Below are 23,272 nucleotides of genomic sequence, written 5' to 3' on the forward strand. Positions count from 1 at the left end.
TTGAATTCGCAACAAATTCACGCTCGTTCGTGAATCTCGCTCGTTTCCATGTGCACGGAGAGGGTATTCAGAAATAATTCTACCTGTTTCTAGTTTATAGTTTCTAGTTTGTAGCCTGGCCTGTCTTGATAACACCATTTATTATGATAGACAGACAGATAGACAGATAGATAGATTAGATAGATAGATAGATAGACAGACAGACTTCATAAAAGCGTATCAATTAAACTGTTAATAGCTCCCAAATGATTCCTCTTCTGCAACTGTCACTAGTCTAATACTATCCTTACCTTTTTGTGTCATTTTACCCCACTCCCTCTAGCATGTAAGCTCATTGAGCAGGGCCCTCAACCCCTCTGTTCCTGTGTGTCCAACTTGTCTGGTTACAACTACATGTCTGTTCGTCCACCCATTGTACAGCGCTGCGGAATTTGACGGCGCTATATAAATATCATAATAATAATAATAGATACATAGATAGACAGATAGATAGTTACTGGATAGAAAGACAGATGCATAGATAGATAGACAGACAGATAGATAGATAGATAGACTGACAGACAGATAGATAGAGCGACAGACAGATAGAGCGACAGACAGATACATAGATAGACAGACAGATAGATAGATAGATCGATAGATAGACTGACAGACAGATACATACATAGATAGATAGATAGACTGACAGACAGATACATACATAGATAGATAGATAGATAGATACATACATAGATAGATAGATAGATAGATAGATAGACAGACAGACAGATACATACATAGATAGATAAATAGATAGATAGATAGATAAACAATAAGAAGAATTGTTCGGAGAGGACTGTGCAACAGTTTTTAAAAAGAAACAAAAACAAGTAAATATAAGTCTGCTACCTAAATGAAGTCAAGTGATGGCAAATTATAATGTCTCGGTAAAATTAACACTTTGTAAATTAACATTAAAATGCCATATTAGGAACTGGAGGGTAGTAGGAAATGGAATTGGAGAGGGCAGTACAATATGAGGGTAAGGGGAAGTGGCGAGGAATGGATAAAATGGAACTGACGGGTATGAAAATAAGATTGGAAGAGGATAGTAAAAAAACAGGCAAATAGCACAGACAGGTAGACAGACATGGCGATAGATAGACAGACACACAGACAGATTCATTGATTGATTGATAGATGAGAGAAATCTGATACATATATTTTTACGTACTAGTCGGACCCAGTCTAAAACATTCAGCTGTCCACACTGTAGAAGTGGGTAGCAGAACAGCTTTTATATAAATGTTTGGAAATATGACAAAGGAACATAAAAATGTTAACACAGCAACATAATAATTTAGATTGAAAAATTAACACAGTCTATTGTGTGTAACCTTTCAGACAGCTCTGTTCTACTGGTTTAAACAAAACAAAAAATCGATATTTAAGCGTTTGCCCTTAAACTCAGTTTTCTCTCTGAATCATCAAATTTTTATTAATAATGGATTGTAGCTTAATATAGTCTGGCTTGAAAAATCCCTCTCCCTTTTAAAATGCATCTATTAATTTGATAGCAAAGCTACCCAGGCAGTCATCTTGTTCTTCTTAATCTTTTACTTATGCCTTTCCATTGCGGTACATAAAATCTCCTAATATTAGTATGAAGCTGCCATCAAAAAATGTGAAGATATTAAGTTCAATATCTGATAGGTATATGTTTAATCTATACGTTGTACCAAGGAAATTTCCAGGAAATCTATTGATTAAAAGACATATTTACCAGACCATAACTTACATGGCAGAATTGAATATAACATTGATAATCACCAGTTACCTTGTGTTAACCTTCTGATAAGCGCTGCTATGTTTTCTTTTAAATATTTATTAGAGATTTAGCAGTTGGGTTCACCTTCCAGATCAGTCCTGGCACAACCAAGGCACACATTGCGTTGGAGGAGGAGAAACATAAACTATAACTGGCCGTTCAAAGAGAAGGATTCCTAATAACGAATCAATGACAGACGGGAAGCCAAGTTGGGGGTGCTCAGTTGCAGGATATAGGTAAATACACAAGTCTGAATTTCTAAATTTTTGGTACATTCCAAAAACACATATGTTAGATATAGGAGATAAGTGAACACAGGGCCAGTGCAAGGATTTATACCGCCCTAGGCAAACAAAAATTTGTGTGTCTCCTTCACAAGCGACTCTGTGTGTCTCTCTCCTGAGCCCCTCTGTGTGTCTCTGTCTCCCCTACCAGCCCTTCTGTGCTTCTCTTTCACCCCTTTCTCAGCCTTTCTTTGTGTCTTACACTCCCCCCGTCCCTTAATGATCTCTTGCACTTCCCCCGTCCCTTAGTGGTCTCAACTCCACTTCTCCTCCTGTCCCTTAGAGATCTCCCTCCTATCCCTTAGTGTTCTCTCCCTCCCCTCCTGTCCCTTAGTGTTGTCCCCTTCCCTCCTGTCCCTTAGTGCTCTCCCCTCCTGTCCCTTAGTGTTGTTCCCTGTCCCCCAGTGCTCTTCCCTGCTCCCCTGTCCCTTAGAGCTCTTCACTGCCCTCCTGTCCCTTAGTGATCTCCCCTCCTGTCCCTTAGCGTTGTCCCCTTCCCTCATGCCCCTTAGTGCTCTCCCCTCCCCTCCAGTCCCTTAGTGCTCTCCTATCCCTTTGTGATTTCCCCAACCCCCCAGTGCTCTTCCCTGCTCCCCTGTCCCTTAGTGCTCTTCACTGCCCTCCTGTCACTTAGTGATCTCCCCTCCTGTACCTTAGGGTTGTCCCCTTCCTTCCGTGTCCCTTAGTGCTCTCCCCCCTCCTCCTGTCCCTTAGTGCTCTCCTATCCCTTAGTGATCTTTCCTCCCCACCTGTCCCTTAGTGATCTCCCCTGCCCCCTATCCCTTAGAGCTCTTCCCTGCTTCCCTGTCCCTTAGTGCCCTTCACTGCCCTCCTGTCACTTAGTGCTCTCCCCTGCCCCATGTCCATTAGTGCTCTCCCCTGCCCCCCCTTCCCATTGTACTCTCCCTCCCACCTGTCCCTTAGGGTTCTCCCCCCTCTCCCATCTTTCCCTTAGTGGTCTCTCCATCCCCCCCCCCCCCATCTTTCCCTTAGTGGTCTCTTCTCCCCCGCCCTCCCTTAGTGTCCCTTAGCTGTCTCTCCTCCTCTTCCCCCTCAGTGTCCCTTAGTGGTCTCTACTCCCCCCCCCCCCAGTGTCCCTTTGTGGTCTGTCCTCCCCTCCCCCAGTTTCCCTTAGTGGTCTCTCCTCCTCTCTCTCCCCTCCAGTGTCCCTTAGTGGTCTCTCCTGCTCTCCCTCCCCCCAGTGTCCCTTAGAGGTCTTGCCTGCTCTCCCTCCCCTCCAGTGTCCCTAAGTGGTCTCTCCTCCTCTCCCTCCCCCTAGTGTCCCTTAGTGGTCTCTCCTCATCTCCCACCCCTTTTGTGTTGTGCCTCCTACCTCTGTGTAGTGTGGCCGGGCGGCGCGGACCGCTGTACAGGAGCTTCTGTTTCCTGTACCCGGCCAGACTGACAGCAGGAAGTGCTCACTGAGAGGGTTCAGGAAGCTCCTGTACCGCGGTTCGCGCCGCTTGGCTACGCTACACAGAGTGACCCGGTAGGAGGGAGGGCTGTGCACTTCCCTCCTGCCGGGTCACTCGAAACTTGCCTATAGGACGCACCGGCCCTGAGTGAACATAATATTACATCGTGAAAAGTGATGGTTGGAAAAAGCAGCTTGTGCACAAAACAGGAGCTCGTGCACAAAATGTTTCAGACTGCTTCTCATAAGTATAAAGTTTTATGTTAGGAAATGGGGAATGCCACATTATCATATGGGCTTACCGCCCAACATTTCAAATAGACAAAGAGGGACACTTTGATTTTAGGGGTGTGAGTAGGGGGGTTAGGAGCGGGGCTGTTTTGAGAAATTTCCGGTGACTTACTAATAATTTATGTAACTAATGTAATTCAGAACAAGAGCCGTGTACATTTTTTACACAGACTGATTTCTAAACACATTTATTTTAGTTTAAAGACACATTACTGGGAGTATTGTTGCTTTGAGACTTTGTTATACACTCACACCAACAATATGGAGCTCCTAAAAAAAGAGGGACATCAAGTTAGAAAAGAGAGAGAATAGGATTTGGACCCAAAACAGGGACTGTCTCTTTTAAATAGGGACACTTGGGAGGTATGTTTGGGGATAAGAGAGATTGTGGGGAGTGAGATGCCACATCATCTTTTACGAGTATGTATTCAAAGCCAACTGCATGCTACATATTGTCTTCACTATTATGCTGATAGCATATGTGACAAAATCCAAGGAAGTCCAAATTATATAGTATGAAAGAACTTTCCATTTCAGCATTTTGGCAAAGTTACAAGCCATACGTGTATTTCCAGTTGCACATTCATTTATATATTCCATATACAAGTTTTAACTATTTTTAAAATGTAAAATTATTCCCAATCACCATCCTAGAGGCAAGGGATGAATTTCCTTTAGGGATTTTATTCAGACCCGTAACAAAAGCAATAAGTAACTAAATAAATAGCAAGACATTCAATGCATTGTTCTGTATAATGAATTACTGCAGACTGACATCATTGCAATGAACACTGATCTCCAGTACTGAACTGCACCATGTCTAGCAATGACATTGCATTTTGCTATTTAAGCAGCACTGTCATGTTGTTGTGTTTTCCAGTTTCCATTTCCTTATTTCCCTGGTACCTTAATGATCATACGTCCCAACTTGTCTTTTTTTTATATATTAATATCTTTTCTTACTTGCGTCAGATTTGGGCGCTTTCATTTTCTTTTTGTCTGTCTACTAGCAACCCAGGGTAATACGGTACTGATGCTAGCCGGTCAGCTACCACAAAGGATCGATATTCCTATAATCTGTTGCCCACCGGTACGTGCCTAAGCTGAACACCAGACCTAACACGTCACTTGCATCCTTCTATACCTCTGCCTACTCTAGCAAGTGCTAGCCTGATATTGTTCTTATTTCTCGTGTGTTCTTAAATATAAAATGAGATGTATAATACTCAATGTATCACAATGTCTTTTTTTTTTTTTTTTATTCTTTATTTTGTCATGCATGAGTTATACAAGGTACAGTTATGCCAGCAATGCCACAACAGCTAATGCCAGGATTTTCATAAACATATAGAAACAGTTGTATGGCATGGATTTTTACATTTTATAGGAGTAGATAGCAGTGTGATGCGAGTCATAGCGTGCATGTAAGAGGCTTTATAGTCTTTCCACTGACTATGTTAGTTCCTTACTATTGAAGGAATAGCAAGGTCTAATATGTCTGCCGAATGGCAAGGCATTAATGTTAGTAGCTCAAGATAAGCAGGCTGACATATGGTGACTATATGACTATATGAAATAGACATTCTAATCATAACAAATAATTAAGCTCTACGGTTGTGGGGTGCCAGGATGATGCCTTTCAGAGAACGAAGGTGGTTTGCGACTGTTTGCCTGATCTGCGGCTTACGCCTCACCCCCGCTATCTAGCTTTCACCCAATTCCTTTGCTGACTAGTTGGGTCAAGTATGGAGAAAGTTCCCAAGATAGGCTGCTCCGACGGCCGCAGGCATATCCAGAGCTGCGAGGAACGCTGGGATATCAGTCCCTGTGGTTAGTTTTCGTATGGTCCCCATGTGTGCGATCTCTCTGTAGGGTCGTGGTTGCTCCCGCCGAGGGTGTGTGGGTTAGACCCCAGGGCTGTTCCCCTTTGTGCTCTCATCCTAGGCAGGAGGTAGCGAGCGTTGGGTGACTCCGGACGGGATGCAGCCCAGCAACAAGCCCTCTTTTTCACCGGCTTCTCGAGCCTGGGAGCTGGTTGGATTCGTTGAGGCTTACCAGTCTCGCGGTGCAGATGGCCGGGAGGTATGTTCTGCCGCTTGTCGGTCTTCTGCCGCTTTCCCTTGGTCTGCTCTCCTCTATTGCACAGCTTCTGACAGAAGTCGCTGAAGAGTGCATCCAGCCGCTGTTCAAAGTTTTCCAGCAGGCCTTGTGTCGTCGTGGTCAGCGGCACAGTCGCCATCTTGGCTCTGGCTGTGCTGCAATGCGATGTGTCTGGATCGGGTTAGTTCCCCGGTTCCACTCGCCTGAATGATGGTTGCGCCAGGATATCCCTCACTGGCAGGGGGGGGCACTGGACTCTTAAGCGCTTTAGCTTTTTCCTGCAGGACAGCTTGCAGGGAGATCGGACGCCTCTCCCCCGCTTGCATCTGCTGGTAGGCCGCAATGTGTTGCCGGTTGCAGATTGCTTCTCCGAGCACAGAAATCCACCCGGTGTATTCTCGGGGTAACACTGATGCTCTTCTACACCAAGAGGGCAATTTTGGTTCGGTATGTTATACTTTGGTCGCTGTATAGTGGGTTCTTGCACGGAGCTCACGCTTGGTGCGACCAGTCTGATCCGCGGCTAGGCACCGCCCCTCGTATCACGATGTCTTGAACCTCTTATTCACGGATATATGCTTTACATTTGCATTGTTTTGCACTATGCAATTTACCGCAATAAAAATAGATTGACAAAAAAAAAAACAAAATAAAAAACAAGGTGATTTTCAAAAAAATACAATCAAGGAGAAATAATGGGATAAAACAAATTTATTTAAAAACACAACATGAAAAGTGACAGTGGTGCTTTAATTCCCTGTTTAATCTGACCATATTTGTGCACACACATTGATTTAAAGGGACACTATAGTCACCCAAGTCACTTCACCGCATTGGAGTGGTCTGGATGCACGGTCCCGGTCCTTTAACCCTGCAGCTGAAAACATTGCAGTTTTAGAGAGATTGCAATGTTTTCATTGCAGCCACTAGAGGCGCTTTCTGCTGTTTCACAGAGTTTAACTCATGGATGAGGACGTCCAGTGTCTTCTAAATCCCCATCGGAAAGCATTGATTTAATGCTTAAATATAAAAGGTTTAATGTGCGCACGCACATTAGGATCCCCTGCGCTACGACACAGAAAGAGGCAGAGACGAGCCAGCTGGATAAGGTGAATGTTTAAAGGGTTATTTATCCCTTTGAGTGCTTACAGCTTCGTATTCCTAACACTATAGTGTTCTTTTTAAAAATGCAACAATGGTTAAACTTTAAACAGTTTTGAACAGTAATGGATTTTAGTTCCTTATTATTTGGAAACATTAACAAAGTATTGCAGATCTAAGATCAATATCAGTTTAACAAAAACATGCTTTACCAGTGTTATTTTTAAGCAGAATGTACTTCCTTCTATTAGAAAATGTGATGTGAAAGTACCGGTATTTCAGATTACTGCTATCTTACTATCTACTATCATGATAGTAAAAAAATGTACTGAAGCTCTGCAGACTCTAACTGATGAGTTGCATATCTCATTCTCAATAATGTGTCTGAAAAAAGATGTTACAGTACAGCATCAGTCACAAGATCTGTGTTATTATTATTTATAAAGCTCCAACAAATTCCGCAGCGCTGTACAATGGGTGGACCAACAGACAAGTATTTGTAACAAGACGGGTTGGACGCACAGGGACAGAGGGTGTAGAGGGCCCTGATCAAAGGAGCTTACATTCTGATCTGTATAAAGGTTATTTAGTAAACAAGGAAAAATGGAATTGAAAATTCTAGCCTGAAATAGAAGAATTGGAACCACAGCACTGAGATTTTATTTACTTATTTATAATTAGGTAAATCTGGCCTACAATATGCCATATCTCGTCAGTTCCCAGTTTAGCAAATAAACTAGCTAAGTGTTGCCTACATGACTCAGTTTCTGTAAGAGTTTTATAGACAGCGGTTATAGGACTTCTATAGAATCTCACTGAGATAGGATCAACTAAGCCAGGGGTAGGCAACCTTTTAGCAGCACTGTGCCGATATAGGATTGTGATGTCCCATAGCGTGCCGATCCTCAGGCCCGTCGCTACCAGGCAAGCTAACCAAGCAATTGCTTGGGGTCCCGAGCTGGCCTGGGCCCCCAAGCAGGGCCGGCAATTTCTATAAGGCTGCAGCCGCCTGAGCGCTCTATAGAGAGCCTCAGGCGGCTGCAGCACTGCCTCTCTCGTCATCTCCCCTTCCCTGTAGCGTGGCCGAGCTCCTCTTCCTCCTGTCAGTCCGGCTGGGTACCACGCGGTACAGGAGATTAAGTTTCCTGTTCCCGGCCGGACTGACAGGAAGTGCACCCTGAGCTCGGCCACGCTACAGGGAAGGGGAGAAGAACATAGGGAGGGAGGGAGGGGGGAGTAAAAAGAACATAGGCGGGGGAGTAAGAAGGACACGGGGGAGGGGAGTAAAAAGGACACGGGGAGGGGAGTAAGAAGGACACAGGGGGAGGGGAATAAGAAGGACACAGGGGGAGGGGAATAAGAAGGACACAGGGAGGGTGGGAGGGGAGTAAGAAGGACATAGGGAGGGGAGTAAGAAGAACATGGGGAGGGGGAGAGTAGTAAGAAGAACATAGGGGGGGTAGTAAGAAGAACATAGGGAAGGGGAGGAGTAAGAAGAACATTGGGGCAGAAAGAAGAACATAGGGAGGGGAGAATGAGTAAGAATAACACGGAGGGGGAGGAGCAAGAAGAACACAGGGGGGGTGAGGAGATGAGGAGAACACAAGGAGGGGGAGGTGAGGAGAAGGGGAGATTAGGAGAACACAGGGAGGGGGAGGTGAGGAGAAGGGGAGATTAGGAGAACACAGGGAGGGGGATGGTGAGGAGAAGGGGAGATTAAGAGAACACAGGGAGGGGGGTGAGGAGAAGGGGAGATTAGGAGAACACAGGGAGGGGGGTGAGGAGAAGGGGAGATGAGGAGAACACAGGGAGGGGGGTGAGGAGAAGGGGAGATGAGGAGAACACAGGGAGGGGGTGAGGAGAAGGGGAGATGAGGAGAACACAGGGAGGGGGGTGAGGAGAAGGGGAGATGAGGAGAACACAGGGAGGGGGTGAGGAGAAGGGGAGTTGAGGAGAACACAGGGAGGGGGTGAGGAGAAGGGGAGTTGAGGAGAACACAGGGAGGGGGTGAGGAGAAGGGGAGTTGAGGAGAACACAGGGAGGGGGTGAGGAGAAGGGGAGATAAGGAGAACACAGGGAGGGGGGTGGAGAAGGGGAGATGAGGAGAACACAGGGGGGGTGAGGAGAAGGGGAGATGAGGAGAACACAGGGGGGGGTGAGGAGAAGGGGAGATGAGGAGAACACAGGGAGGGGGTGAGGAGAAGGGGAGATGAAGAGAACACAGGGAGGGGGTGAGGAGAAGGGGAGATGAGGAGAACACAGGGAGGGGGGTGAGGAGAAGGGGAGATGAGGAGAACACACGGAGGGAGGGTGAGGAGAAGGGGAGATGAGGAGAACACGGGGGGGGGTGAGGAGAACACAGGGAGGGGGGTGAGGAGAAGGGGAGATGAGGAGAACACATGGAATTTTATGCACATTATATGCAACAGCAGTATTTGGACTGTAAACTTTTTTTATTGATATAAAGTGTGGGTGAACTTAAACTGTATGGCTATGCTGTGGTTCCTGTAGGCTTTGCGTGCGGGGGGGGGGGGACCATGTCCATTTTGCTTGGGGCCCCCAAATTCCTTCAAACGGCCATGCGGATCCTATTTTTTTTAAATTGAGGTGTGTGTGCTGCCGTATTCTGCTTGTGTTATTTATACTGTAATTGCTTTGTATCGTTGTATTTGTGCGTATATTGTATATGTTCATTAGTAGTTTATGGTATCATGTATGATACATATGAATGTGGGCTGTGTATGAGGGCTGCTTGTGAAATTGTGTGTAGATGGATATGTCACATTGTGTGTTAGGTAGTGTATGGAGGCTGTTTGGGGTTTTGCACGTGAGAGGCTGCATGTGGGATTGTGTGCATGTATGTAGATTGGTAGTGGTGTTGAGTTTGAGGGGATTGTGTGTATGTTTGTGTGTGGGCTTTTCGTATTATTTGTATGAGGGGAGGCTTATTCTGCAGGTCTGTGGATATCTAGCAGTGTGGGTGGCTTCCCTGGGTTCCAGTGGGGACCAGCCTGGGCAGGTACAGGTCAAGGACAGGAGCTGCAACATCAGTTGTGGGCTGCTCTACTACAGTGTGGATTCCCATTCACAAGTGCTGGGAGGAAGTGATCTGAGATCACTTCCTCTAAGTGCTGCAATGCATAAATTGAGGATTGTCCTTCACTACCTCTTTGTATTAGCAGATATCTGAAGTTTCACTGAGACTCCTGATAGGCCAGACCCTGTTTGGCTCTAGCAGCCTTGAGTGCCGTGGAAAGACACCTCGAGTGCCGTGCATGGCACTAGTGCCGTAGGTTGCCTACCCCTGAACTAAGCTATACTCCGACTTCACCCCCTGGCTTTATGAGTTATTGCACCTTTTATGATGCTCAGATAATTGATTTCTCGTATTAAAAGGAGTTAATTGAGCAGATCTGTCACTTTATGTATTTACTTTAATCTTTTGATATGAAGTCTAAATAGGCATGTGTGATCAGTCACCAACCCACACCTGTCAACTGCTTGGGTTAATGGACAAGGTGACACGAGAATCTCAGACATGTTCTGTCAGAGTTCATGGAACTTCCTACATCACAGAGGGTTTACCTGCCACATTTATTTACTATACAGCAAATTGGAAGCTGAATTGCAGTATTTAGGCTAAAAAAAAAGTCCATTTGTAACTAAAACTGTATTGGAGAACTTGCCCATACCAAATATTATTATTATTTATACAGCGCCAGCAAATTCCGCAGCGCTGTACAATTTACGACAATTTTCTTTTTGGTTAAAAAAAAAAACATTTGTGATCAGTAAGCAGGTTCACAGTTGAGGTGAGAAGAGCACAAATTTATTTGTATGTAAAGGTTTAGTGCAATGACAAACTAGATGCTCTATATACACATTGGTCACCGAAATACAATTTACTGAATACATTTAGTAAATGGAATAGAGTTATTTACTAAAGTGAGAATTGTTGAGAATTAAAAGCAGATTCAAAATGAATTTCAAATTTAAAGGAACGCTATAGCGACAGGAATACAAACATATATTCCTGTCACTATAACTGTGGAAATATATAGGTTAGGTTCCCGCTACCTCTGTCAGCAAAGTAAAAGCTGATTTTATTTACCTTTATGTCAGTGCTGTGCGCGGCTCCTCATGGCTGGCCCCGCCCTCCCTCTGCCTCTTTGGCTGTGATTATCAAACTTGACGATCTCAACCAATCCAATGCTTTCCCATAAGTAAGCATTCGGAGGCTAGTGCGCATGCACAGCAAAATGCTGCACTGCGCCAATAAGCATCTCAATCAATGTATCTCTATGAGGAACGTTTCAGCGCAGAGTGTGAAGGCACTGAGCATCAGTGCTGCACATTGTGCATCAATGACCCATGAAGCACCTCTAGTGGCCGTCTTAGTAAAGGCCATTAGAGGAGTTACTAGGCAGTAAAGTAAACACTGCCTTTTCTCTACACCAGTATATACTATATACACCAGGCCAAAATAGAAACACTGGGCAAAAAATCCCAAAGCCAGCTATATTTCTAGTTGAAATACTTTGGTCATAAATTTGAAATCACTTTATAAATTCCTGACACGTTTGTGGATATCCTGGTAACAGCTTTTATGCAGATACTCAGGATTAGCCTCATATTTACAAAGGGTAAGGGAAACAAACATCACCTTTAATAGTGTCAATATAATGGCACAATGAAACACTGTGTCTTTAAAGTCAAATAATTAACTTTTTTTAATACACATCAATATGTCCGGGCTCCAGGAGTCTAAAAGGTTGCAATTTTTCTGTATGTAGTAGATCTTTATTTATAAAGAACAGACACTAAGGGAGAAATTCACCAACGTGTGATCAGAACCAGGGCCGGCCTTAGGCCTTTAGACGCCCTGTGCGAAACATCTTCGCAGCGCCCCCCCCCCTCCCCTGTCACCCATGTATAGTGTGTGTATAGAAGTGTAGTGATTGCTTAGGGGATTTATTAAATTAATAATGATTTAAAAATAAATATTCATTACACACACAGAGTTGCAGACAGTCTCGCACACACACACAGTTACAGACAGACAATTACAAACACACACAGGTACAGATGGACAGTCACATATATACAGCCAGACATACAGTGTCACACACACACGGTTACATGCAGACAGCCACACACACACACGGGCAGACAATCACACATAGTTACCTCTGTTCATTATGGAGGTGGAAGTAGTGCAGCTCCTGGATTCTGGTTGTTGGGGAAGCAGGGACTCCTTCCTGCTTCCCATGCAGCAATTACCCGGCACTTCTAGCCCTGCCCAATGTCATTTAGCCCCGCCCCCATGTTTTTTGTTATCCTGCATGGAGAATAATGAAATCCTCCATCCGGGTAGCCGGCAATGTGTGAGCGTTGTCGGCCGCAGGGCGCCCCCTGCTCCATGGCGCCCTGTGCGGCCGCACGGCTTGCTCACCCCTAAGGCCGGCCCTGATCAGAACATTGGTACAAAACACCAGAAGCATTCCATTGGTGATTGTTCCTCTATGACAGTTTTGCCCTACTTTATAAATCTCTTACATCCTGCCTTGTGTTAATATCACTATATAGAACTAAGCATATTTGCTTCTATTACATCTACATATCCTGCCTTTTGAAGTTGTGCGGGCCTTAACGTACAACTACACTGTAGCAGAGAGCTAGTTATAGCAGGGCTTCTTATCCGCTGGTTACTCGAAACAGCTACTCGGGAACAAATAGGAGAATTCAAGAAGGCAACTTACCCACAACCCAAGAAACTCTGAATGTAAAGGTGGTGGTGTTGGGTTTCTCCTCTCCCCTCACTGCTCTTTTAAACCTCTTCCCACCTCCCCTTCCCTCTCTTTCCCGTAATTTGAAATACACTCAATTCGCCTTTTCAAACCCTTCTCTGCTAACATTGCTGTTATTTACCGTCCCCCTGGTTCCCCTCTTCTCTTCCTTGACCACTTTGCTGCCTGGCTACCCTATTTCCTCTCTTCTAACATTCCATCCCTAATTCTCGGGGACTTCAATATTCCTATAAACCCACCTTTGACCTCTGCAGCCACTAAACTACTTTCAATGACTTCCTCCCTCGGGCTATCGCAGTGGGCAAATTCTCCCACCCATGTAGCTGGCAATACCCTTGACCTAATCTTCACTTATAGCGTGAACACAAGTCTGTGCAGTGAAAACGTTTTGTGTGGATACAATGTATCAAATCGTTATTATAAATCGAGCTGCTATCACACTGAATGTGTAATTCTCCCCAAACACACAAATCCGTGGAATGCAAAGTTTAAAACAGTGGAGCGCTTATGTGGTAACTCAGTATTATATTGTGCATACAAAAAAAGTAATATTCAAGCACTTAACTGGGATTTTTTCTAGTGATATATTGGTGTCTTCTGTGCCTTTAAAATATAAAATTGCATATAGTGTAATAATGTTATTTTTATAAGCACAGGAAAAAAGGAAAAAATGGAAAAACTCACATATTTCAGAGCTAATATAACCTAGCTCTGGTATGGATTGCTTTTAGGTCCGTTTCTGGGCGACCTCCCCCTCTTTATTTCAGTACTGGCGTAGATCCAATGTTACCTCTCAAATAGAAACAGTATATAGTGAAGGTCCACCAGACCTGGATTACAATTCTTTTATAAGTGAAAATATACTCACAAATGTAGAGCCTGTAACCTGGCTCAGTAAATCAGCTTAGTGTAGTTTGGGACTACACACCCATCTGTATAGATGCCGGAGACTTAAATTCGGTAAAAAAGTATTATTTTATTTTTTCAAGATAGAAATAAAATTAAGTATAAAAAATACAATACCAAATCTATTAAAAAAGTCTATTCAAATAAAGAAACGCGTTTCACCGTTCAGTTTCGGCTTCCTCAGTCTTCTAATTCTGACTTCCTTGGTCTCCGTTTTTAAATGCTTCCTCCTCTTGTTCTCTATCAGCTGTTTCTCATTCAATCTTCTTTTCGCGCTGTATTTGCGGTTCACGCCTCGGTTTCAATATGTGTGCGTGGACCGCATGACGTCATTACGTCAACATAAGAGTTCGTTTGCGGAAGGGCGTATTATAACGTTCCTCTCTCCCTTCTTCTTGTCTGCGTTTCATTTTGCGTTTCACCAATTGGGGGTTCATTTCACAGATAAAGAAGGAAATTATATTGAATCAATTTATTGTATTAAACATCTCTTTAGTGTATGGGAATATGTTTCTTATAGAATGTGTATAAGGAAGGGAGATAAATCCTATTACCTCTATTATATATATATACCATATTATCTTTTTCTTACAAATGATCTTTTACATAAATTCAACATATTTTCCAAATTATTCAAATTCATTAAATATCCTGATACATATATTAGTTAAATCTAAAAAATGGTCAATCTAAAATAAATATTAAATATAAATGTCTAATCTCCTAAAAAGTTTTAGCAGGTATATAAAATTAATAGATCTTCTTTAAAAGAAAAGTGTTCCTTGATTTTAATAATATAGATATTATTATCTTCTTCACTTTAGAAAGTGGCAAATCTCGAAATCACTGTTAAGTCCATATGGGGTCATTGTATTTAACATAAAAATTAATTCCATCTCTGCCTTTCCTATAATCTTATTAAAGTCCCCTCCTCTCCAGTCGTTTCGGATTTTCTTTATACCCATAAATTTCATGCCTATAGGATTTTTTTGATGGCAGATTCCAAAGTGAGCTGAAACGCTATGGTTTTCATAGCCCTTTAAAATATTTCTTGAGTGTTCCTCTATACGTGTATGTAGTGCTCTTGTTGTTCTCCCTACATATCTCAGCCCACATGGGCATTCTAATAGATATATTATGTTTTTAGTATGGCATGTAATAAATTCCTTAATTTTATGAATTTTCTTTTCTGAATGGAATTCTTTAATTATTCTTCTATGATTGCCTGTTCTCTTACACGCCGTACACTGTCCGCAGCCATAAAATCCAATGTTGTTGTCTAGCCTAGATGGAATTTTTATTTCTCTTAAGTGACTTCTTACCAGACTACTTTTAATATTTCTAACACCCCTATGAACTATTCTTGGTTTTTCTGTCAAGATTTCTTTTAATGTTGGATCTTGCAACAGGATATGCCAATTTTTTTGTATTATATTTCTTACTTTTCTATTTTGATTGCTGAAATTGCATATGAAGAGAATACTACTTGGATGTGTGTTTTTCTTATTGGTTTTATATTTCAATATATCTTCTCTATTTCTTGCTTTTATTTCTATTCTTGCTTGTTCTAATTTCTCTTCTTCATATCCTTTTTGTAGGAAATCATTCTTTATCTTCAGGGATTGTTCTTCATATAATTTCTGGTCTGTACAATTTCGTCTTATGCGGAGAAATTGTCCCTTAGGGGCATTCTCTAACCACGGAGAATAGTGGCAGCTATCTCTTTCAATGAAACTATTAGTGTCTACTAGCTTGAAATGGTTTTTTGTTTTAATTTCTCCTTCTTCGATGTAAATGACTAAATCTAGAAAAATTACCTCTGTTTTACTCCAGACACTATTAAGTTCTATGCCCCATACATTATTGTTCAAAAAAGTTAAAAAGGTTGTCAATTTCTCCTCTGTACCTCTCCATATGAAAAAAATGTCGTCTATATAACGGCCATATGACACCAAGTCTGCCCCCCAGTCATGCTGTCCATATATGAAGGAATCTTCCCAATGGGCCATAAACAGATTTGCATAACTGGGTGCAAACTTGGTCCCCATGGCCGTTCCCTTTTCTTGAATTAAGAAATCGTTCCCATACCAAAAATAGTTGTTAAATAATATTAATTCTATCCCTTCAATTACAAATTCAATTTGGTCCGGTAAAAGGTCTCCATTATCTTCCAAAAATGTCCTTACTGCCTCACAACCCCTAGAATGGGGGATGTTACTATATAATGCTGTAACATCGCTAGTTACTAAAAAGAAATTACTTTGCCAACTACAATCTTTAATTAAATTCAGAACAGCTGTAGTGTCTCTAATATAGGATTTTGTTTTCTGTACTATCGGTTGGAGTTGAACATCTATATATTCTGATATTCTACTTGATATAGCGTCTATGCCTGCAATTATGGGTCTTCCTGGTGGATTTTGTAGGTTTTTATGAATCTTCGGTAGGAAGTAAAAAACCGGAATCTTCGGATGTTTCACATTTAGGTATTCATATTCCTTTTTATTTAGGATTCCTCTAGAGTTACCTTTTTCTAGAAAAGTTGTAAATTTCTCTTTTATTGTATTTGTAGGGTCTCCTGTTATTTTCCTATATGTGCTACTATCACCTAGGATTCTTCCCGCTTCACTCTCATAATTTGCTTTTGACATGACGACAATCCCCCCCCCCCTGTCCGCCGGTTTAATCACTATATTAGGATCTTCTTTAAGGTTTTTTAGGGCCTGTCTCTCCTTAAAGTTTCAATTGTCTTTAAATTTGTTCTTATCTTTAATTTCATTGATTTCTGACATGACCACAGTTTCAAATGCTGTCATCTGGTCTGAAATCATCTGTCTCGGAAAAAATGCCGATTTCTCCTTTAGCTCTGTGTGTTTAAATGTTGTAGCATTTATAGTCCTCTCTATGGGGTTTTTCTGAAAGTATTTTTTAAGGCACAGATTTCTCTTGAACTTATTAAGATCTATATACATTTGGAATTTATTTAAATTTTCACTTGGTGCAAATTTTAATCCTTTCTTAAGAATTCTTATTTCTTCTGTTTTAAGTTCCCTTTGACTTAAATTGAAAATCCCACTAGTATCTACAGGTTCTACCTTCGTTCTCTCTTTTCCCTGTTGAGTTCTCTGTCCTCCTCTATTTCCTCTCCCTCTGTTGATCTCCTTCTTTTTGTGTATGTAGGTAAACTCCAATCTGTCTCTAATTTGTTCCTGGTTCTCAGTCTCCCCATCTGAAAAACCTGTTCATCATTTTCTAGTGGTTGGTATCTATTGGATGTTGTTATTTCTCTACTATTCACAATCTTATATTTATTCTTCGGTGATCTGTAGGGGGTATAATTTTTCTCTCTTTGTCTATAGGTATCTTTTCTAGTATTTCCATAGATCTTTCTGTATCTCTGTTCTTCATACTGTTTAGCATTATGATATGAGGAGTATGATTTTTTTCTTTGGTAAAGTTTGTTCGAATTTTCTTGTCTGACCCAATTATCCCTTCTTTGTCCCCTAGGGGGTGTGGGTTCTCGCTCTCTTTCTCTTTTTTCTATGATCTCCCTCTTTTCCTGATTGTTTCTTCCATATTGTCTAGGGGTTTTTATTGTTGTATAGATTTCTTTATTGTGTTTATTAAAGGATCTCACTTGATGTGTCTTATAGTCTTTAACATCTCTAAAGTATTTCTTCTTTTTGATGTCAATCACATCTTTTTCTAGTTTATCCAAATTGGCTTGAATTCTATGGGTTTCTTCATCGAACTCCTTTTGATTTAAATCATTTAAGATTTTCTCTTGATGTTTGCTAATTTCTATATCTAATTCCTTTAGATTTTCTTTTCTTCTCTTAATGATGAGGTTCATGGTGGAAAAGGAGAAGCTTTCCAACATTTCCTCCCATTCCCTCATGAACTTTTCCTCATCTCTATCAAATGTGGGTACTTTAAAGTACCTTAGACCTCTAGGTGTTATTTTTTCTTTCACATATTTTTCCAATGTTGCAATTTCCCATTTTATTTTTAATTCTCTATTGAGCATTTTCTCTAGGTCATTACATATTTTTTGAGCATTTTCTGTTCTATTATATTCTGGTCTTTCTGTCCAGTTAGAAAATTCAACTTCTATATCTTTGTAGAAGTTATTACGTCTATCAAACAAAGCCATGATTCTAGAAACAGTTTCACTACACAATGGAGAATTTCAAATAATATAGCGTGAACACAAGTCTGTGCAGTGAAAACGTTTTGTGTGGATACAATGTATCAAATCGTTATTATAAATCGAGCTGCTATCACACTGAATGTGTAATTCTCCCCAAACACACAAATCCGTGGAATGCAAAGTTTAAAACAGTGGAGCGCTTATGTGGTAACTCAGTATTATATTGTGCATACAAAAAAAGTAATATTCAAGCACTTAACTGGGATTTTTTCTAGTGATATATTGGTGTCTTCTGTGCCTTTAAAATATAAAATTGCATATAGTGTAATAATGTTATTTTTATAAGCACAGGAAAAAAGGAAAAAATGGAAAAACTCACATATTCCAGAGCTAATATAACCTAGCTCTGGTATGGATTGCTTTTAGGTCCGTTTCTGGGCGACCTCCCCCTCTTTATTTCAGTACTGGCGTAGATCCAATGTTACCTCTCAAATAGAAACAGTATATAGTGAAGGTCCACCAGACCTGGATTACAATTCTTTTATAAGTGAAAATATACTCACAAATGTAGAGCCTGTAACCTGGCTCAGTAAATCAGCTTAGTGTAGTTTGGGACTACACACCCATCTGTATAGATGCCGGAGACTTAAATTCGGTAAAAAAGTATTATTTTATTTTTTCAAGATAGAAATAAAATTAAGTATAAAAAATACAATACCAAATCTATTAAAAAAGTCTATTCAAATAAAGAAACGCGTTTCACCGTTCAGTTTCGGCTTCCTCAGTCTTCTAATTCTGACTTCCTTGGTCTCCGTTTTTAAATGCTTCCTCCTCTTGTTCTCTATCAGCTGTTTCTCGTTCAATCTTCTTTTCGCGCTGTATTTGCGGTTCACGCCTCGGTTTCAATATGTGTGCGTGGACCGCATGACGTCATTACGTCAACATAAGAGTTCGTTTGCGGAAGGGCGTATTATAACGTTCCTCTCTCCCTTCTTCTTGTCTGCGTTTCATTTTGCGTTTCACCAATTGGGGGTTCATTTCACAGATAAAGAAGGAAATTATATTGAATCAATTTATTGTATTAAACATCTCTTTAGTGTATGGGAATATGTTTCTTATAGAATGTGTATAAGGAAGGGAGATAAATCCTATTACCTCTATTATATATATATACCATATTATCTTTTTCTTACAAATGATCTTTTACATAAATTCAACATATTTTCCAAATTATTCAAATTCATTAAATATCCTGATACATATATTAGTTAAATCTAAAAAATAGTCAATCTAAAATAAATATTAAATATAAATGTCTAATCTCCTAAAAAGTTTTAGCAGGTATATAAAATTAATAGATCTTCTTTAAAAGAAAAGTGTTCCTTGATTTTAATAATATAGATATTATTATCTTCTTCACTTTAGAAAGTGGCAAATCTCGAAATCACTGTTAAGTCCATATGGGGTCATTGTATTTAACATAAAAATTAATTCCATCTCTGCCTTTCCTATAATCTTATTAAAGTCCCCTCCTCTCCAGTCGTTTCGGATTTTCTTTATTCCCATAAATTTCATGCCTATAGGATTTTTTTGATGGCAAGAGAACAAGAGGAGGAAGCATTTAAAAACGGAGACCAAGGAAGTCAGAATTAGAAGACTGAGGAAGCCGAAACTGAACGGTGAAACGCGTTTCTTTATTTGAATAGACTTTTTTAATAGATTTGGTATTGTATTTTTTATACTTAATTTTATTTCTATCTTGAAAAAATAAAATAATACTTTTTTACCGAATTTAAGTCTCCGGCATCTATACAGATGGGTGTGTAGTCCCAAACTACACTAAGCTGATTTACTGAGCCAGGTTACAGGCTCTACATTTGTGAGTATATTTTCACTTATAAAAGAATTGTAATCCAGGTCTGGTGGACCTTCACTATATACTGTTTCTATTTGAGAGGTAACATTGGATCTACGCCAGTACTGAAATAAAGAGGGGGAGGTCGCCCAGAAACGGACCTAAAAGCAATCCATACCAGAGCTAGGTTATATTAGCTCTGGAATATGTGAGTTTTTCCATTTTTTCCTTTTTTCCTGTGCTTATAAAAATAACATTATTACACTATATGCAATTTTATATTTTAAAGGCACAGAAGACACCAATATATCACTAGAAAAAATCCCAGTTAAATGCTTGAATATTACTTTTTTTGTATGCACAATATAATCTTCACTTATGCATGTACCAGTGGCGGATCCAGAGCCTGATCTCGGGAGGGGCACTTGTAGATTATTTTAAAAAAATAATCCTAGCACAATAACCACTACAGCTCAGTGTAGTAGTTATGGTGCCAGTAGTGCCAGGATCCCACCCCGGAGTAAGTAGTCATACCGTTTAAGAACAGTTTGACAACTTACCTGGGGTCTGCTGGGATATAGGTCATAGGAGAAGTGGTGTGTGTTAGGGGTGAAGTGTGTGTGAAAGGTGCAGTGTGTGTGTGAGCGGTGAAGTGAGTGTGAGTGCGTAAGGGTGGCAGTGTGTGTGTTAGGGGGCAGTGTGTGTATGGGGGCACTGTATGTCTGTGTGGGGCAGTGTGTATGGGGGGCACTGTATGTCTGTGTGGGGCAGTGTGTGTATGGGGGGCACTGTGTGTATGGGGGGGTCGTGTGTGTGTGTTTGGGGCAATGTGTGTATGGGGAGGCAGCAGGGTGTGTAGGGCACTGTGTGTGTATAGGTGTGCAGTGTGTGCGGGGCAGTATGTGTATGGGGCAGTGTTTGTGGGGCAGTGTGTATGGGGACAGTGTTTGTGGGACAGTGTTGTATGGGGACAGTGTTTGTGGGGCAGTGTGTGTATGGAGGCAGTGTTTGTGGGGGCAGTGTGTGTATGGGGTCAGTGTGTATAGTGTTTGTATGTGGGGCAGTGTTTGTGGGTCAGTGTGTGTATGAGGTCAGTGTGTGTAAGGGGGAAGTGTGTGTATAGGGCAGTGTTTGTGGGGCAGTGTGTGTGTGGGGCAGTGTGTGTATGGGGACAGTGTGTATATGGGGACAGTGTGTGTATGGGGACAGTGTGTGTATGGGGACAGTGTGTGTATGGGGACAGTGTGTATATGGGGGCAGTGTTTGTGTGTATGGGGGCAGTGTTTGTGTGTATGGGGGCAGTGTTTGTGTGTATGGGGGCAGTGTGTGTATGTATGGGGGCAGTGTGTGTGGGGTCAGTGTGTGTAGTGTGTGTATGGGGTCAGTGTGTGTATGGGGTCAGTGTGTGTATGGGGTCAGTGTGTGTATGGGGTCAATGTGTGTAGTGTGTGTATGGGGTCAGTGTGTGTATGGGGTCAGTGTGTGTAGTGTGTATGGGGACAGTGTGTATATGGGGACAGTGTGTGTATGGGGACAGTGTGTGTATGGGGGCAGTGTTTGTGTGTATGGGGCAGTGTTTGTGTGTATGGGGGCAGTGTTTGTGTGTATGGGGGCAGTGTGTGTATGTATGGGGTCAGTGTGTGTAGTGTGTGTGTATGGGGTCAGTGTGTGTATGGGGTCAGTGTGTGTATGGGGTCAGTGTGTGTAGTGTGTGTATGGTGTGTGTATGGGGTCAGTGTGTGTATGGGGTCAGTGTGTGTAGTGTGTGTATGGGGTCAGTGTGTGTAGTGTGTGTATGGGGTCAGTGTTTATATGGGGACAGTGTGTGTATGGGGACAGTGTGTGTATGGGGACAGTGTGTGTATGGGGACAGTGTGTATATGGGGGCAGTGTTTGTGTGTATGGGGGCAGTGTTTGTGTGTATGGGGGCAGTGTTTGTGTGTATGGGGGCAGTGTTTGTGTGTATGGGGGCAGTGTTTGTGTGTATGGGGGCAGTGTGTGTATGTATGGGGGCAGTGTGTGTGGGGTCAGTGTGTGTAGTGTGTGTATGGGGTCAGTGTGTGTATGGGGTCAGTGTGTGTATGGGGTCAGTGTGTGTATGGGGTCAATGTGTGTAGTGTGTGTATGGGGTCAGTGTGTGTATGGGGTCAGTGTGTGTAGTGTGTATGGGGACAGTGTGTATATGGGGACAGTGTGTGTATGGGGACAGTGTGTGTATGGGGGCAGTGTTTGTGTGTATGGGGCAGTGTTTGTGTGTATGGGGGCAGTGTGTGTATGTATGGGGGCAGTGTGTGTGGGGTCAGTGTGTGTAGTGTGTGTATGGAGTCAGTGTGTGTATGGGGTCAGTGTGTGTATGGGGTCAGTGTGTGTATGGGGTCAGTGTGTGTAGTGTGTGTATGGGGTCAGTGTGTGCATGGGGTCAGTGTGTGTATGGGGTCAGTGTGTGTATGGGGTCAGTGTGTGTATGGGGTCAGTGTGTGTATGGGGGCAGTGTATGTTGGGCAGTGTGTATGGGGGAGGGGAGGAGGGAAGGGAGGCTTTTTAATAAAAAAAAAATGTAATTAATAAAATATATTATGTCCCCCCTCCCTTCTTACCTTTATTGAGGAGGAGGGGGGACATTTCTGGATCCCTGGTGGTCCCAGTGGGGAATCCCTGGTGGTCCAGTGGTTCCAGTGAACTCTAGCCCGCGCTCCAGGGCTAGAGTTCACTCTCGCGAGATTTGGAGCGTTGCCGTGGTAACCGCGGCAACGCTCCAAATCTCGCGAGAGGAGGACCCGGAGGAGCTGCTGGTAACAGCTCCCGGGTCCTCTCTCCCTCCCCTGCCGGTCGGCTGTCAGTAATGTGCCTGCGGACCGGGGAGGGAGATCACTGATCTCCCTCCCCGGTCCGCAGGCACATTGCAGGGCTGGCGCTTGGGCAATGTCAGCCCTGCACTAGCCGGCAGGGGAGAATCTCGGGGGGGCAATTGCCCCGTTGCCCCCCCCTGGATCCGCCAATGGCATGTACAGTAACTAATATCTGCAACACTCCATATCCACTCTCTGATCACCACCTCTTATCATTTGCTCTTGCGTACCCCCTCACCCAACAACCTCAGCCTCACCCCCCTCAACTCAGGAGGGACCTTAATTCTCTTGATCTCCAACAGTTGTCAGCTGACATTGATTCACAACTGCTGTCCATCCCTTCCCTCTCCTGTCCTTCACTGGCCATCTCCATATATAACTCTACTCTTACATCTGCCTTGAACACTGCAGCGCCACTCCAAACAAGCACCTCGAGGAGGACCCGCCCCCAACCATGGCATACTAAATCAACACGCTACCTGCAAAGATGCTCCCGTTGTGCTGAACGCTCCTGGAGGAAGTCTCATACCCAATCAGACTTTCTCCATTATAGATTCATATTGTGTTCATACAGTGCAGCCCTTGCCCTTGCCAAACAGTCCTATTTTTCCTCTCTCATTAGTTCATGTTCCCGCAACCCCAGGCGTCTCTTTGACACCTTTAATTCTCTTCTTCGCCCTGCTGTGGCCACCCCCAAAACTAACCTTA

This window comes from Pelobates fuscus, chromosome 10, assembly GCF_036172605.1.
Source record: "Pelobates fuscus isolate aPelFus1 chromosome 10, aPelFus1.pri, whole genome shotgun sequence".
NCBI lineage: Eukaryota > Metazoa > Chordata > Amphibia > Anura > Pelobatidae > Pelobates > Pelobates fuscus.